We start from the raw sequence: 16483 nt of genomic DNA, 5'->3' as shown, positions 1-16483 counted from the left end.
GTGAGCTTGGAGGTGAGGAGTGAGGAGTGAGCTTGGAGGTGAGGAGTGAGGAGTGAGCTTGGAGGTGAGGAATGAGAAGTGAGCTTGGAGGTGAGGAGTGGAGAGTGAGCCTGGAGGTGAGGAGTGAGGAGTCAGCTTGGAGGTGAGGAGTGGAGAGTGAGCCTGGAGGTGAGGAGTGGAGAGTGAGCCTGGAGGTGAGGAGTGAGGAGTGAGCCTGGAGGTGAGGAGTGAGGAGTGAGCTTGGAGGTGAGGAGTGAGGAGTGAGCCTGGAGGTGAGGAGTGAGGAGTGAGCCTGGAGGTGAGGAGTGAGGAGTGAGCTTGGAGGTGAGGAGTGAGGAGTGAGCTTGGAGGTGAGGAGTGAGGAGTGAGCCTGGAGGTGAGGAGTGGGGAGTGAGCCTGGAGGTGAGGAGTGGAGAGTGAGCCTGGAGGTGAGGAGTGAGGAGTGAGCCTGGAGGTGAGGAGTGAGAAGTGAACTTGGAGGTGAGGAGTGAGGAGTGAGCCTGGAGGTGAGGAGTGGGGAGTGAGCCTGGAGGTGAGGAGTGAGGAGTGAGCTTGGAGGTGAGGAGTGGGGAGTGAGCCTGGAGGTGAGGAGTGAGGAGTGAGCTTGGAGGTGAGGAATGAGGAGTGAGCTTGGAGGTGAGGAGTGGAGAGTGAGCTTGGAGGTGAGGAGTGAGGATGAGCCTGGAGGTGAGGAGTGAGGATGAGACCTGGAGGTGAGGAGTAAGGAGTGAGCTTGGAGGTGAGGAGTGAGGAGTGAGCTTGGAGGTGAGGAATGAGGAGTGAGCTTGGAGGTGAGGAGTAAGGAGTGAGCTTGGAGGTGAGGCATGAGGAGTGAGCTTGGAGGTGAGGAGTAAGGAGTGAGCTTGGAGGTGAGGAGTGAGGAGTGAGCTTGGAGGTGAGGAGTAAGGAGTGAGCTTGGAGGTGAGGAGTGAGGAGTGAGCTTGGAGGTGAGGAGTGAGGAGTGAGCCTGGAGGTGAGGAGTGAGGAGTGAGCTTGAGGGGAGGAGTGCAGAGTGAGCCTGGAGGTGAGGAGTGGGGAGTGAGCTTGGAGGTGAGGAGTGAGGAGTGAGCAGGAGCTTGCTGTCCCCAGCAGGACAGCAGTGGGGTTCCCCCTCCCGCTCCTACTCCATCCCCTCTCTGACCAGCTCTAGTCTAGAAGAGGGGCTGCTCCAGCCCCGCCTTCCCACCACCATTGCTTGCTCTGAGTTGCCATGGTAATCCCGGTGGCTGCCTTGGATACCCATGGCTGCTCCAGCATTCTCTACTTAGGCAGGGCAGCTCCCCCTGCAGCCTGCTTCAAACAGGTCCCCTTCTACCATGACTGAGGACAAAAGGTATGATCACAACACGTGCTCTGCAAAGTCAGATCCTGGCCTCCCCTTTAGGTGAGAGGGGGGACCAGCGGGGAGACTGGTGTGAGCCAGCAGCGTGGGGCCAGGCCATCACAGCTGGAGGCAGGAACCAAACTCCACTCTGCACCCGGGTCTCCCCGGGGAAGGACCGGTCCTACTACAGAATCCCTTCTGCCCACGGAGAACAAGGGCTCCACCCGTGTGCTTCAGGACAAGGAGGGAGTTTCCTGGACAGGAGCAGAAGCGGAGGTTGCTGCCGCAGGGAGAGCCAGGTGAGGGAGGGTGCCAGGCTCAACAGAGCCCTTCTCCAGGGGCTACTCTGCCTTCCCCACCAACACGAGTCAGCCAGCAGGGCCAGGCAGGGAAGGGTCCAGGCATTCCTGGCGTCCACTCTGGCCACAAGGTGTCCCTGGGCCGACCCACAGCCCTCCAGCCAAGTACTAGCCCAGCTAGGAGGCCCGCAGGTGCTGGGAGGACCAGTCTTTGCTGGAAGGGCAGGACATACACGGCCAGGCCAGGGAACCACAAGGAGCATCAGAGAACTGGGCCCCAGGGCTTGGGCTGTCCCAGACCCCATTGAGAGGGAGCACACAGCCTCCTCCTCACGCTGTAAACAGGCTCGGGGGCGCCCAGACTTCACTGTCTCCCACCTCCTCGCTCAGGGGACCCAGCCTTCACCACACCCAGCTGCACCCGCCACACCCAGCCCTCTGCTCGCCCTCTGCTCCCGGCCTGACAGGCAAAGGGAGCTCTTCAGACAATGAGGCCTGCACACATGGCTGGAGTCACAGCAGCCTCTGCTGGCCACCTGCGCCTCCACACCTCAGCCAGGGGTGGAAGGAAGGCCAGACCCTCAGAGCCATGTCACCAGGAGCCCAGGAGTTGGGCTGGGACAGTCCTGCTTCACACCTGTTGTCTCAGCATAATTACTGATAGCACACACAGCTGCACACACACACACACACACACACACACACACACACACGGTTCATTCCCAGGGCAATAGGTTAAATGGTCTCTTCAGGGTCCCAGGGAGACTAGGGAGAAGGTGGAGAACCCCCAAGCCTGGAGACAGCAACCTTCTCTCCACCCCCAGCCAGAGGGAATGCGGAGCCCCCTGGGCCAGAACAGAGGTGTCAAGACAGTCCACCTGACAGAACAGAAAGAAGACAAAGAGCCCACCCAGCCAAAGTGTGGGAACCTAAAGGCAGTGAAGTGCAATCCCTGCAGATGTCCAGGAAATGGCAACGCAGAGCGCTTCTTGGGGCCCAGGCCCCTTGCAGTGGGCAGCCCCATCCCGTTGGCTGCCTTGGCTCCAGGGTGTGGCCTGGCCCTTCCACAAAGCCCACTAGGCTACAAAGCCTCTCTCTCCCCTTTTCCCTAGCCTTCATCCACTTTCTCCCAGCTGGCTTTCTAGCCTGAATCGAAAAATCAATAAATTAAGACATTTCAAAAGTGCCCCCTGCTCCCCATCTCCCGCTCCACCTCTAGGCATGGAAGAGAGGTGAGAGCAATCAGACCCAGCTAGGGGCTCCTGTATCCCCCCTCTCACTCTGCTGCCTGGTGCATGCAAGGCTTTTAGGGAATCCCTCTCTCCCCACCCATCTGGGTTGGGATCCCTGAAGTCAAAGGTATAGGGACCTCTGTGTTTCTTTGTGCAGTGGGAATGGAGTCATAGAAATCAGGGAATATCTATATGTTCTGTCATTTGAAGAAGTTCATGTAAATTAGCTACAAAGTAATACACAAATGTGCACTGTCTATATCAGATACCAACAACTGTGGCACTTTGGGGACTCAGCAGCAGGTTGCGCTCCACAAAGCCTGGTCATCTGAGTGGGGAGAGGTGTTCCTGCAGTGCACCCCCTGGGAGCGTGGGGCCAGCGCTGCTGGAGGCCGAGGAGGTCAATCTCTGCACTGACACAGCTCGGGGTCCGGCTGGTTGACCGCTGGGCTACCATTTCCCCTCCAGCCTAATGCCAAGACTTCCTAGGCATGAGGCTGGGGCCAAATTGGCTGTCCCAAATTGGGATTTTTATGCCCCTTCTTGCCCTTGCAGGAGAGGAGTCTTGTGAAAAGGAAAAATAAGGGTCATAAAATCCTTAGGAAGATTTCAGAGATGCCCCGCCTACATGTGCACATTACCTGCCCAATTCCCGAAGCTCACACACTCCCAGTTCCTACCAACCTAGCACTGAGGCGAAGCCAACCCGACCCATAGTTCTTGTCTCCTGTTGCCCAGGCTTCGAGGCAGGTGCTGGAGAAGGTGGTCTTTGCCTTTATTAAGCTCGGGCTGGGCAGGGGGAGCATTCCTACCACAACTGATTGCAACGCGGAGGTTTACACTGGAGTCAGGTGTGCACAGGTATTATGGGAGCAGACTTACAGAGGAATCATTTAATTCCGCCGTCCCCCCGGGAGCGGGAAGCCAGGGAACACGCCACAGAGGAAACAGCCTGGGAGCTGGGCCCTGGGTGCGTGGGCTCGGCGAGGGAGAGGAAGGACAGGGCAGAGGCAACAGTTGGGGAAAGCGCGGAGGCCTGAACCATCGGCATTTGACTAAGTCCTGAGGGTTCAGGGAAGGGGCAGACTGGTCAGGGCATAAGGGACCTTGATAGAATGCTGAGGACACCTGACACCTGGACACAGGGGCTTCGTCCTCCATCTGCCTCCCACACGGCCCTGGAGGACATCCTGTCCTCAGTCTCCTGCCAACACTGGGACTAGCATGCGTCCTCACCCTGTCCCCACGAAAGCCAGAGCCTCTCTGGGACGGGGTGGCTGGCACCTGAGAGGCAGCCCATGGCTAATTAAGCATTCACCTCACGTGGCCACAACAGTCAGCTCAGCTGATTAGACTAGACCTCCGTCACGGTGCTTTGGGGCATCCTGAAGGAACTGAACCCACTTGAGCCTCCTCTCACTCAGAGTAACCCCCTTAAGAACATTCATTCATTCATTTGGACAAAAAGGATAGGTTTTGGTAGCTCTGTGGTTGGGCTTTAGCCCGTTTCCTCAACTGCAAATGGAAATATTAGCATCCAATATGCTGCCTGGCTGGTGTTGCTCAGTGGTTGAGCATTGTCCTACCCACCAAGAGGTTGCCAGCTCAACTTCTGGTCAGGGCACATGCCCAGGTTGTGGGCTTGATCCCGCATGGGGGCCATGCAAAAGGCAGCCAATCAATGCTTCTCTCTGATTGATGTTTCTATCTCTCTGTCCCTCTCCCTTCCTCTCTCTCTAAAATCAATAAAAACATTTTTTAAAATGTGTTGGGGTTTTATGAGATAGATCTTTGGAGAGTGCCTGACCCAGAGAAGCTCTCAGTAAATGACAGCTAGCCCCACCGGCGTGGCTCAGTGGTTGAGCATCGACCTATGAACCAGGAGGTCACAGTTCAATTCTTGGTCAGGGCACATGCCTGGGTTGTGGGCTCAAACCCCAGTATGGGGCATGCAGGGGACAGCCAATCAATGATTCTCTCTCATCATTGATGTTTCTATCTCTCCCTCTCCCGTCCTCTCTGAATCAATAAAAAAATATATATTTAAAAATAAATAAAATAAATAAAAATATATGGCCATGTGCCGTGACCAAGAATCGAACCATGACCTCCTGGTTCATAGGTCGATGCTCAACCACAGAGCCATGCTGGCCAGGCAATAAAAATATTTTTTTATTTTTTATTTTTATTTTTTAATCTTATATTTTTATTTTGATTAAGGTATTACATATGTGTCCTTATCTCCCCATTGCCTCCCAACTCCCCCACGCATGCCCTCAACCCCCTGGTGTCTGTGTCCATTGGTTAGGCTCATATGCATGCATACAAGTCCTTTGGTTGATCTCTCCCCCTTACCCCCACACCCTCCCCTGCCTTCCCTCTGAGGTTTGACGGTCTGAAAGATGCTTCTCTGTCTCAGGATTTGTTTTTGTTCATCAGTTTATGTTGTTCATTATTTTAAAAAAATAAATAAATGACAGCTATTAGTTCTGCTGAGTGATGCCTTGGGCTAGGAAATGGGACTTGAAAATGAATAGGAGACCTGAATGAGAACATAATCCTATATAATAAGAGAGGAATATGCAAATTAGGCCAGGACTCTGCAATGGTCACGACCACTCAACAGGGGGCGGGGGAGGGGGAGGGGGAGCTAGGCCTGTGGCTGGGATGTGAGCCTGTGGTGCCTCCTCTGCAGCTGGGGAGCTAATGACCAACGGGCTCCGGTCCTCTTCCAACAGCCTTTTCTGCAGGCATGCGGTTGCTGAGACCCAGACAGGGCCTCTGGCCACAGATCCACAGCTTTGTGGAGACAGACGCTACCAGGCCACCGGGAGGCCATGTGGCTGGGCCGCAGGGTGCCTGAACCCGGTGCCCGTTCAAGATGTGACGCAGAGAGGAGGTGCGGGAGGAAATTCAGAGAATGGGATGTGGGGGTTCAAGACTCACTTCCTTTGGGCTTTGTCCTTCTTGGCCTTGGTCCTTTTTTCGGGCCTGGAGCGCAAGCACTGCAGGAGAGGGATGGATGAAGGGCGAATGTGGAAGAAAGGAGGTGACCCAGGTGAGGGTGGAGACCTAGCAGAGGAGCGAGGCCTGACTGTGGGGCTGCCTGAGGGTCAGCTTTGGCGAAGTGGCGGCCAGGAGGCGGGAGTTCCAAGGGGCGCAGAGCGCGCCTCACCATTCCTCTATGAGGACACCCCACACAGGCGCTGCCTTCGCCAGCAGGCTCTGGGCGACATCTGCAAATGCGACTGCAACTTCTAACATTCTGGGCAAAGAACTGACCCTGTGCCCCTCTGGGTACCAGGCTTTCTAGGAGTGTGCTGTCACCAATGCCACAGATCAAAGGCAAAAACCTGGCGAGGCGGGTGCACCAGAGGGGGCTCAGGCGGGGCAGGGGGCCACGGGCAGGGATCGGCCTCGCCTGCAGAGAGCGAGGTTCTGCAGTGGCCCCAAGATGCAGGTCGGCTGGGTGGGGAAGAAGGGGCATGCGAGGACCCGCAGCCCTGAGGCGGGGGCTGAGGGGCAGCGCCACCTCAGTGGAGGGGTGCCACACTTCAGGGTACCCCACTGACTGACGCAGAGAAGCTCTGGCACTAACCAGGCCTCGCTAGGCGGCCTTCGCACTTCAGAGGTGGCGATTCCTGCTCCCGCCTTGGCCCAAAAGCAAGCCCACGCCTGCCCTGCCCCATGCCTGCACAGTGAGTGTGAAGCCTACCACCTGCTCCGGAGAAGCGGGGCAGTAAAGAATGGGGGTGGGGAAGAGGAAAGAATGCGGAGCATCCGTGAGGAAGAGGTGCTTGAGAACGAGGCTTGGAAGCCTGACGGGAAGGTTTGTTCTGTTTGCCCCACGGCTGCCCCTTAGGAAAGGTGGAGAGCTCGGCAGCCAACTGGAATTGGCCTCAGTTTCCTGGTCTGAAAATGGATTAAGCTGTCCCAGTGCCTTCACTGAGCTTTGAGGGCCAAGTGAGATACTATATAAAGAAAATGAGGGAAGAAGTGAGAAAGAAAAAGAAGGATGAACAACACAAAAGAAAGGCTGGAAGGAACCTGTAAACCTATTGTCACTTAAATAGGGAATATACACTGAGTGGCCAGATTTTTATGATCTCTGAACGCATAATAATCTGGCCACTCAGTGTATATCCTATATAATAAAAGGCTAATATGCAAATTGTCCCTCCACCAGGAGTTCGACCAGCAGGCAGGCCGGCCAACCGCCCATGTCCCCTCCCCCTGGCCGGACCCCACCCATGCACGAATTCACACACACACACACACACACACACACACACACACACACACACACTGAGTGGCCAGATTATTATGCATTCAGAGATCATAATAATCTGGCCACTCAGTGTAGTCAATAGTGTTGTAATGATGGTATGATGCCAGGTGGGTGCTGGAAATATCAGGGAACACTTTGTAAAGTATATGATTGCCTAACCACTATTCTGTAACTAATATAAAACCTGCAACTAATACAAAATAATATTGAATGTAAAGAAATGAAAATAGGAGTGAAATTTTTATAAATTTCTAAGTTTAAATAAAGGCTGTAAAGGAAGGAAGGGGGAGAATAAAAATGTGTTTTTCATTTTACCACTTTATTGTATCTTCAGTACATGAAAAAGACAGTTGTCTTTATATGGTGCTTTTATACTTTTCTAAGTCATTATCTCATTTGATGTTCAGGGCAACTTAAAGACAGATAATTATTCCCTCCACTATTCAAAGAAAGGAAATCTTGGTGTCTGGCCCCAATGATTCAATCATCAAGCCCTTATTGTAAAGCAGAGTTAGTGAAATTTTCTGTGAAGGGTCATATCTATACTAATAAAAGCCTTGAGGGTGATCGGGCCAGCAGGGGAGGGCAGCTGGGGGCAATCAGGCCAGCAGGGAAGCAGTTAGGCGTCAATCAGGCCGGCAGAGGAGCAGATAGGGGGCAATCAAGCTGGCAGACAGAAGTGGTTAGGGGCAATTAGGCAGGCAGGCAGGCAAGTGGTTAGAAGCCAATGGTCCCAGATTGTGAGAGGGATGTCTGACTGCCGGTTTAGGCCCAATCCACAGGATCGGGACTAAACCAGCAGTCGGACATCCCCCAAGGGGTCCCAGATTGGAGACGGTGCAGACTAGGCTGAGGGACACCCCTCCCCCTCGTGCACGAATTTCGTGCATCAGGCCTCTAGTAAGAAAATAAGAATCCTGGCCATAGGACCTCACAATCCACAAGTAGCATGATAAATGTTGGGTACAAGGTGCCATGAGAACTCAGAGAAAGGCTGACTCGTAAGCAGCCCGGCACTGGGAGTGGCCGTCCGGCTTTCAGAGCCCAGGTGATCCCAAAGGGGCTGGTAGGCCATACAGGGGTTCCACACTAAGGACTCTTTAGTTCTGGTCTTAGGGAGACACTGTGAGAGCAGAGTGGGGGAAGAGGCAATGCTGACATATTTGGGGTCTGCTGTTCCTGTTATATGAGGCTCAGTCAAGTACAGCTGCCATACAGGAGCCAAGGCCAGGGGCCCAGCGCACACCTTTAACCTCATGGCTCTCCGCTGAGGTGGCTCCCTGCACACACTCCTGCTCCCTTAGGTGAGCACTCTTCATCACATTTCCTTCCAGACCCGCCTGCCGGTCCATCGATGTCCCAGTTCACATTCAGGGCAGAAAAATCGCACCAGTGGTGCGTCAGGGCTACACGGAGTGCATCGCCTTATCAGAGTGACTGCCCAGCGCGAAGGTGGAGTCAGGTCCTCAACCCGTCCCCGACAGGAGCGGCCAGGATGGAGTGAGCAACCAGAACTGCTGGCCAACTGCAGGGCAGCCCTGGGGAAGGGGCCAGAGGGCCCAAGGTAATAACTTAGCACTCAGTCCTCCATCCATTTCAGAGACGTAGCACAGAAGGTAGCAGAGCAAAGGACAAATTGTGTACGAATCCGGCTCTCTGTCTAGTTCAGATTTACTTTGTCCTCTCCTCGCTAAGCTCTCAGCACAACCTGTATGCTGTTCATAACAGGGCTGGCCTTGTGCCCCCACCTCTCCAGGAGACAAGCCGGGAAGCGAAGGCGCCAGATTCTGCAGTACCCAGGGAACCTGAGTCAGGCACTCCACCTGCCTGTCCTTATCCCTGGCCCGCCCTTTCCAAGCCTCTCCCTTGGGGCTCAGAACAGCTCTCTACATCCCTGACTACTCGTCCCTGAAAGGTGAGAAGTCCCAGCTCAAACCCAAAGCCAATCATATGTGCACAATGTTACACATACAGTGCAGAAACCACAGTCCTAGTCCAAAGCAGATGAAAAATCACCCTAAGCCTAAACGACCAGGGACACAGCCTCACAACCACAGCAGCTCATCTCCCCAGCAAACACACGCCCGAGCTCCTGCTTGGCAAGCCCACGTTCTCTAGGCCGTGGCCTCTGGCTGCCTAACAGGTTGCTTGAGAAATGCTCTCCATCTCTATTTTCTGGCTGCAGGTCTCACACCCTCTCTGCTAGGTCTTAGCAGGACTGGTGGGGAGCGTGAAAAGAAAAGAAAAAAAAAACAGATAAAATAAATTTAAATTTAATTTTCAGAGAAAAAATAAGAACATTCTCATTTGAAATCACCTGAAAATACATTGTCTAGTCTAGGCAGATACACAAATGAAAGGCAAAGCAAGTATGCAGATGGCCCAGCGCCCTTCCATTGGGCATACCTGGGTGGCTTCTCAGGTAGAGTCCCCCTTGTAGAAATACTTTTCCTTCGTGCTGCAAATATATCCAGACCGTGCAGGACACTGCCCCTGGCTGGCAGCCACTGCGCAGCAGCGTCAGAAGCAGAGCTGGCCGAAGCACATGTCCACCCTGGGTGGCAAGGGTACCGCGAAGTTGGATAGAGACACAGTAACAGGGTAAAGTGCCCAAGCTCTCTGCCAAGAAGCAATCAGTATGAGGGTCCTGGCAACTCCCTCAACCCAAATGGTGGGGGCAGGGAACAAGAGAAGGAGTTTACCCTGCCAGGACACAACTACCCCACTTTTCTTGGGAAATCTGGAAATTCGGCTTGCCCAAATCTGCAGCCACTTACAGACTTAGGTCTCCCTGCCCACAGAGGTGACGTACATAAGCAAATGACATATATTTGACACATGGCAAGTACATAACAAAAAATAGCAATTAAAAATCATTATTATCATTTCCCTGGACATGCATTCACTCCTCTCATCCAGATGGATTACCTCCACCCAAATCCCTGGTAAAAGAGTCAAATGCCCTAGCCAGTTTTCTCAGTGGTTAGAGCATTGGCCTGTGGACTGAAGGGTCCAGGGTTCTATTCCGGTTAAGGGCACGTACCTTGGTTGCAGGCTTGATACCCAGACCCTGTTGAGGCACATGCAGGAGGCAACCAACCGATGTGTCTCTCTCACATCGATGTTTCTCTCTCCCTGTTTCTCTCCCTCCCTTCCACCCTATAAAAATCAATAGAAAAAGTATCAGTGAGGATTAACAAACAAACAACAAAAAAGTGTCAAGCGTAGGGCCCGTCTAGTACGCTCAGGGTCTTAAAAGCCAGGTTCCAAACTGAAACCCCAGCGAGCAATTCGTCCAGGGCTGCAGAACTCAGCCCCGGGTACACTATGGAGACCGCATTGCAGAGGCCAGGAGAGGCCGGTAAGAAGTGGGCTCTCCCCTCACTGCTCGTCCTGCAACCAGGGTGAGGATCGCTGTGGGGGAACTGCAAGGAGAGAAGTCTGATGTTTAAATCCTGGCTCTTTTCCAACTCAGAGCAATTCTGAGCAAGTTCACCTCTTTGCACAAATGTTTTCTCTCCTGCCAAACGAAAAGACAGGAAAGAAAACAGCCCTGCTTACAAGCTCTAGTTCCCTGTGCCTGTAAGTCCTTGGCTGACAGGGTGCTGAAGACAATGTGCAGGGGCGGAGGTTTGCTCCTCGCCTGCTGCCTGCTCTGTATCCTCCTAAGGGTGTGGGTCCACGCACCAGCTGAGGACCGAGCCACCACCAGGACTCCTGCTGCCTTGTTTTCTGAAAGGGTGGACCTGTGCGAGCCCAAGGTCAAGAGCATCAACTGAGAAGCAAACACAAGTCCTCTGCTGGTCAAGGCAAACAGGTACAGTGGAGACTGGGTCATTCCCACACAGTCAGGGATGTGGCAAGGACAGCCATGTCATGGGAGAGCTACGATGCGGCTCCAGCCTGGCCCACAATCTCTCCGCCTATTTTACGGGCCAGTCCTGCTGCCTGAAAGCTGGCTCCCAAAGTACTGATGCCAACAACGGGACTCAAAACTCAAAAGAAACCAGGAGAAAGAAACAGATCAAGTAATCTGTGCAAAAATGCTCAGTTCAGGACACACATCTCAACAACTCAAACTCAAACCAGTTCTTGAGACAACTACCTCCTGGCCCGGGCTCGGCCTCCTCCAGGCCCGGGCTCAGTCACAGACAATTTCATTGCTCTTCACTCAAATTCCATGTCTGTTAACATCTTACATAACTAGGGTACATTTATCAAAACTAAAAGATTAACATTGCATATTTCTATAAACTGAACTCCGGACTTTATTCGAATTTCACCAGTTTTACCACTCATGTCGTAATCTTGAGCCATTTTAAAAGTTTACAGCAAGGAGTCAAAGGGCAAGACACTGGGTTTTAGTCCCAACTCTGCCACATGTGAACGTAGAACCTTAAAATTTCTTTTCTGAGCTGTTTCCTCCCTAAAAGTACCTCCATCTCACAAATGCTGCTTCTAGACACAAGTCCACTCTACCCCTCATCTCTCTGCCTGACTCCTCTCTGACAGCCACTGCCAATTAGGGATGAGACTCCAGCTGAGAATCTCCAGTTAGAAAATGGAGTACCTTTGGGATTTACAGATCTCAAAGTTGTTTCAAAGTCCAGGTCTGTCTCCTGGCTGGGGGACCGCCTTACTTCAGGAATCTAAGTGCACTCTGCAGCAGAGATAGCAGCTGTCCAATCACACCCACTTCTCCCTTCTTCCTAGATGTGCATTACTTTTCTCCTGCTCCCCTGAATTAAGGGGCAGCCATGCAACTAAGTTCCAGCCAACAGAAGGTGAATGGAAGTGTGTGCCCCTTCTAGAGCTGGCCCGTAACATCTGCCACGCATCCTCCAAGCTCTGCTCAACTCACTAAAATGGCAATGCCCAAAGCAACCTTGGAGACCATGTTAACTTTGGCATCAGCCTCATCCCTAAATGACTGTGTGGATTAGAGTATCCCCCAACCCCTACTGGCTCAACCTGACATTACATGAGTAAGGAGGGGGGAAAAAAAAACACCTATTGTGCCGTTATGGTAAGCCAGTCCATTTGGAGGCTATCATAGCAGCTTAGCCCACCCTAATACAGGTACTAAATGTCAATTCCATTAGCGCAAGACCTTGCTTCTGAGGCTGTGCTCAGGGCCTCAGGTGCTGAGAGCTGAATTGATCACACACCTAAGTTCAGGACACACTACATCCATGCAAGGCCACTCTCTCTAAAAAAAAAAAATGTTTTTATTGATTTCAGAGAGAGGAAGGAAGAGGGATAGAAACATCCATGATGAAAGAGAATCATTGACCAGCTGCCTCCTGCACACCCCCTAATAGAGATCAAGCCCACAATTCATGGATGTGCCCTGACTGGGAATCAAACCATGATAGGTCAACACTCAACCACTGGCCGAGCAAGGCCACTCTTTGTTTCCCTTTCCCTTCTGTTCCCCACACTATGCCCTCCCATAGACCCTAGTCTAGTGTGTTAGACATATATATCTTCTCCTTTAAAAATGATGCTGCTCTCATTATTCACAATAGCCAAGATATGGAAGGAACCCAAGTGCCCATCAATAGACAGGTGGATGAAAAAGCGGTGGTACATACATACAATAGAAGATTACTCAGCCACAAAAAAAAGAATGAAATCTTACCATTTTTTACAGCATGGATGGACCTTGAGGACATTATGCTAAGTGAAATAAGTCAAACAGAGTAAGACAAACACCAAATGTTTCACTTATATGTGAAACTTATATCTAAAAAACAAAATAAATGAACAAATAAAAAAGAAACAGACTCATAGATACAGAGATCAGACTGATGGTTGCCAGAGGGGAGGGGGTCGGAGGGTGGGTGTAAAAGGTGAAGGGATTAAGAACTACAAATTAGGAGGTACAGTATACTCACAGGGATATGAAGTACAGCATGGGGAATATAACCAATAATGCAATACCTACATATGGTACCAGGTGGGCACTGGAAATATCAGGGGGAATACTTTGTAAAGTATATGACTGTCTAACCACTATGCTGTACACCTAAAACTAAGACAAAACAATATTGAATGTAATGTAATGAAGAATAAAATTAAGCCCTGGACAGTTTGGTTCAGTGGATAGAGTGTCAGTCTGTGGTCTGAAGGGTCCAGGTTCGATTCAGATCAAAGGCATGTGCCTCGGTTGCAGGCTTGATCCCCAGCCCTGGTCAGGGCATGTGTGGGAGGCAACCAATCCATGTGTCTCTCTTACACTGATAATTCTCTGTCTCTCTCCTTACCTTCCAGTCTAAAAATCAATGGAAAAATATCCTCAGGTGAGGATTAAAAAATAAATAAATGTGTATTTAATTTACTTAGCTGATCTTTGCTATAAATTTCATTGTTCCTTATTTTCCTTGCCTGGAGTCTATCATGTCACTAAATCCCTAACTGCTTACATCTGAATGCTTTTTGTAATATTCCGGGCATAAACCACACTTTACTTATCATTTCCTATAGGGACTGGTATCTAAGTTGCTTCTAATATCTTGCTGTCCAAACTATCTATATATATAAAAGCCTAAGTGATAGAATAACTGAACAACCGAATGACCGGTCAACTGGTCGCTATGATGCACACTGACCACCAGGGGACAGACACTCAATGCAGGAGCTTCCCCGGGTGGTCAGTGCGCTCCCACAGACAAACTCCTGCGGCCCCTCCCCCCAGCCAGCCCCAATGGCCCCAATCGGAACCTTCCACGGCCCCTCCCCCTGGCCAATCTCCCGCAGCCCCAATCGGCCCTGATCACTAGCCAGACCAAGGTACCCCACCCACGCACAAATTCATGCACTGTGCTGCTAGTACATACATAAACATCCTTATATGTAACTCCTGGTAGATATGTGCAAATTCTCTAAGGGATCTGGCCAGGATGGAACTACTTTGAAGTAAGTTATGTACATACTTAATGCATTAGTTATTTCTATAAAACAAATTACTTCAAATCAGCAGCTTAATACAGTAACACCCACAGAATGAGAGAAAATATTTACAAATCATATATTTGATGAGACTTGTAACCTAGAATATAAATGAGTGTATGTCAAATAACCCAATTAAGAAATGGGCAAAGGATTTGAATAAACATTTCTCTAAAGAAAATACACGAAGATAGTGAGCATCATTAGTCATTAGGGAAATGTACATCAAAACCCCAATGAGGGCCCTAGATGGTTTGGCTCAGTGGATAGAGTGTCAACTGTGGACCAAAGGGTCCCAGGTTCGATTCTGGTCAAGGGCACATACCTTGGTTGCAGGCTCCTCCCCAGCCTGGGCCCTGGTCGGGGCAGGTGCAGGAGGCAACCAATCGATGTGTTTCTCTCACATCATTGTTTCTCTCTGTCTTTCCCTCTCTCTTCCACTCTCTCTAAAAATCAATGGAAAAACACCGTTGGGTGAGAATTAACAAAAATATAAACAAACAATTTAAAAAAAAACACACACACAATGAGGGCCCAGACTGGATAGCTCAGTTGGTTAGAGCATCATGCTGATACACCAAGGTTGTGAGTTCGATCCCCAGTCAGGGCACATACAAGAAGCAACCAATGAATGTATAAATAAGTGGAATAACAAATTGATGTTTCTCTCTCTCTCCCTTTCTCTATCTAAAATCAATCAATAATTTTTTTTAAACTACCACAAGGAGCCCAGCTGGTGTGGCATAGTTGGTTGAGTGTCGTTCCATGCCTCAAGAAGTTGCCAGTTCAATTTCCAGTCAGGGCACATGCCCAGGTTGCGAGCTCAATCCCCACAGTGTCTGACATTGGCCTGCACCAGAAACCCTCCAAAAGATAGGAGACAGTTGATCCATGTTTTTCTCTCATCAATGTTCTATCTCTCTCCCTCTCCCTTCCTCTTCCTCTAAAATCAATAAAAAAAACTTTTTTTAAAAAAGTGATTCCAAGATGGCAGTGGATTAAGTGGAAGCTACACTGACATTTCCCCAGGACCAAACTGGAATTACAACTAAACTATGGAAAAATCATCCTGAATAACCAACTGAAGACTAGCTGGAGAGAAACCTTATAACCAAGGACATAAAATGGAGACCACATAGAGACTGGTAGGAAGTGTGAAGGCGTGAGAGGGCTTTCCGGGCACCCCCGGGAACAAGTGGAATTACAAAAGGTTATAGCACCTGTGGGGGGTTGCCACTTAGAACTCTGGGTCTAAAGCAGCCTTGGGCAAACTACGGCCCGCGGGCCGGATCCGGCTGTTCTATCCAGTTCTCTTGCTCTCCCCTCTGCTCCTTTACTTTGAATTTATATTAGTTCACACAAACACTCCATCCATGCTTTTGTTCCGGCCCTCCGGTCCAGTTTAAGAACCCATTGTGGCCCTCAAGTCAAAAAGTTTGCCCACCCCTGGTCTAAAGCCTAAGCTGAACTCACCAGCCCAGATTATCAGAACTGAGAAAGGTGCCTGTGTAACATCTGGCTTTGAAAAGCAGCAGGGTTTCTGTCTGCCAGGGAGAGATGGCTGGAAATGCAGGCACTTTCTTACAGAGCCAACACACAAAATTTCGTGTGCAGCCTTGGGCTCCAGCAGAGGGAGGGCAGAGTGGACTAGAGGTGTGAGGAGAATCCAGGATTGGGGGATCTGGGGATAGAGCTTGGAGTGCAGACACCTGGATCCCTGTGCTGAGTCATTCTCCCATACTGCAGAGGACATCTTTCTCAGGCAGACCTTTCTCACCCAGGCAGCTTTATCCTGGGGGGAAGCAATTGTCCCACCCATTGGAAAACCTCTAGCTCTGCCCTGTGGAATTTACACCCTGCTGTGATCTACAGCCTGCGGCTCATTAAGAGACTGAAAATAACAATCAGCCTGCTGGCAGAGGTGCTTTGAGTCTTTGCCTGATCTGCTTCTGGACTGGAGGCTAGGAAAAGCAGACCTTAGTGCACACCTTGGTCCTTTCCAAAGGCACCAGCCCCAGCAGGGGGAGCCACAAGGTGTGAAGCACTGATAGCTCCAAACAGGGTACTCAGGGCCAGTCACAGTGTCTGACATTGGCCTGCATCAGAGACCCTCCAAAAGACTGGGGGTTGTAGCATATCTACCTAATGCATAAAAACAAACCCAAACAGGCAGCCAAAATGGGGAGCGGAAAAAAATAAGCCCCAAATAAAACAACAAGAGAATTCTCCAGAAGAAGAGCCAAATGAAATTGAGATAAACAATTTATCAGATATAGAGTTCAGAGTAATGATTATAAGGATGCTCAACAGCATGATAAAAGATACAGAAACTATGAAAAGTGACTAACTGGAAATGAAGAATGACAGCAGAAATAAAGAATACATTGGA

Source organism: Plecotus auritus (genome assembly GCF_963455305.1).
Source record: "Plecotus auritus genome assembly, chromosome: 9".
NCBI lineage: Eukaryota > Metazoa > Chordata > Mammalia > Chiroptera > Vespertilionidae > Plecotus > Plecotus auritus.
Note: the sequence above shows the minus strand (reverse complement) of the source record.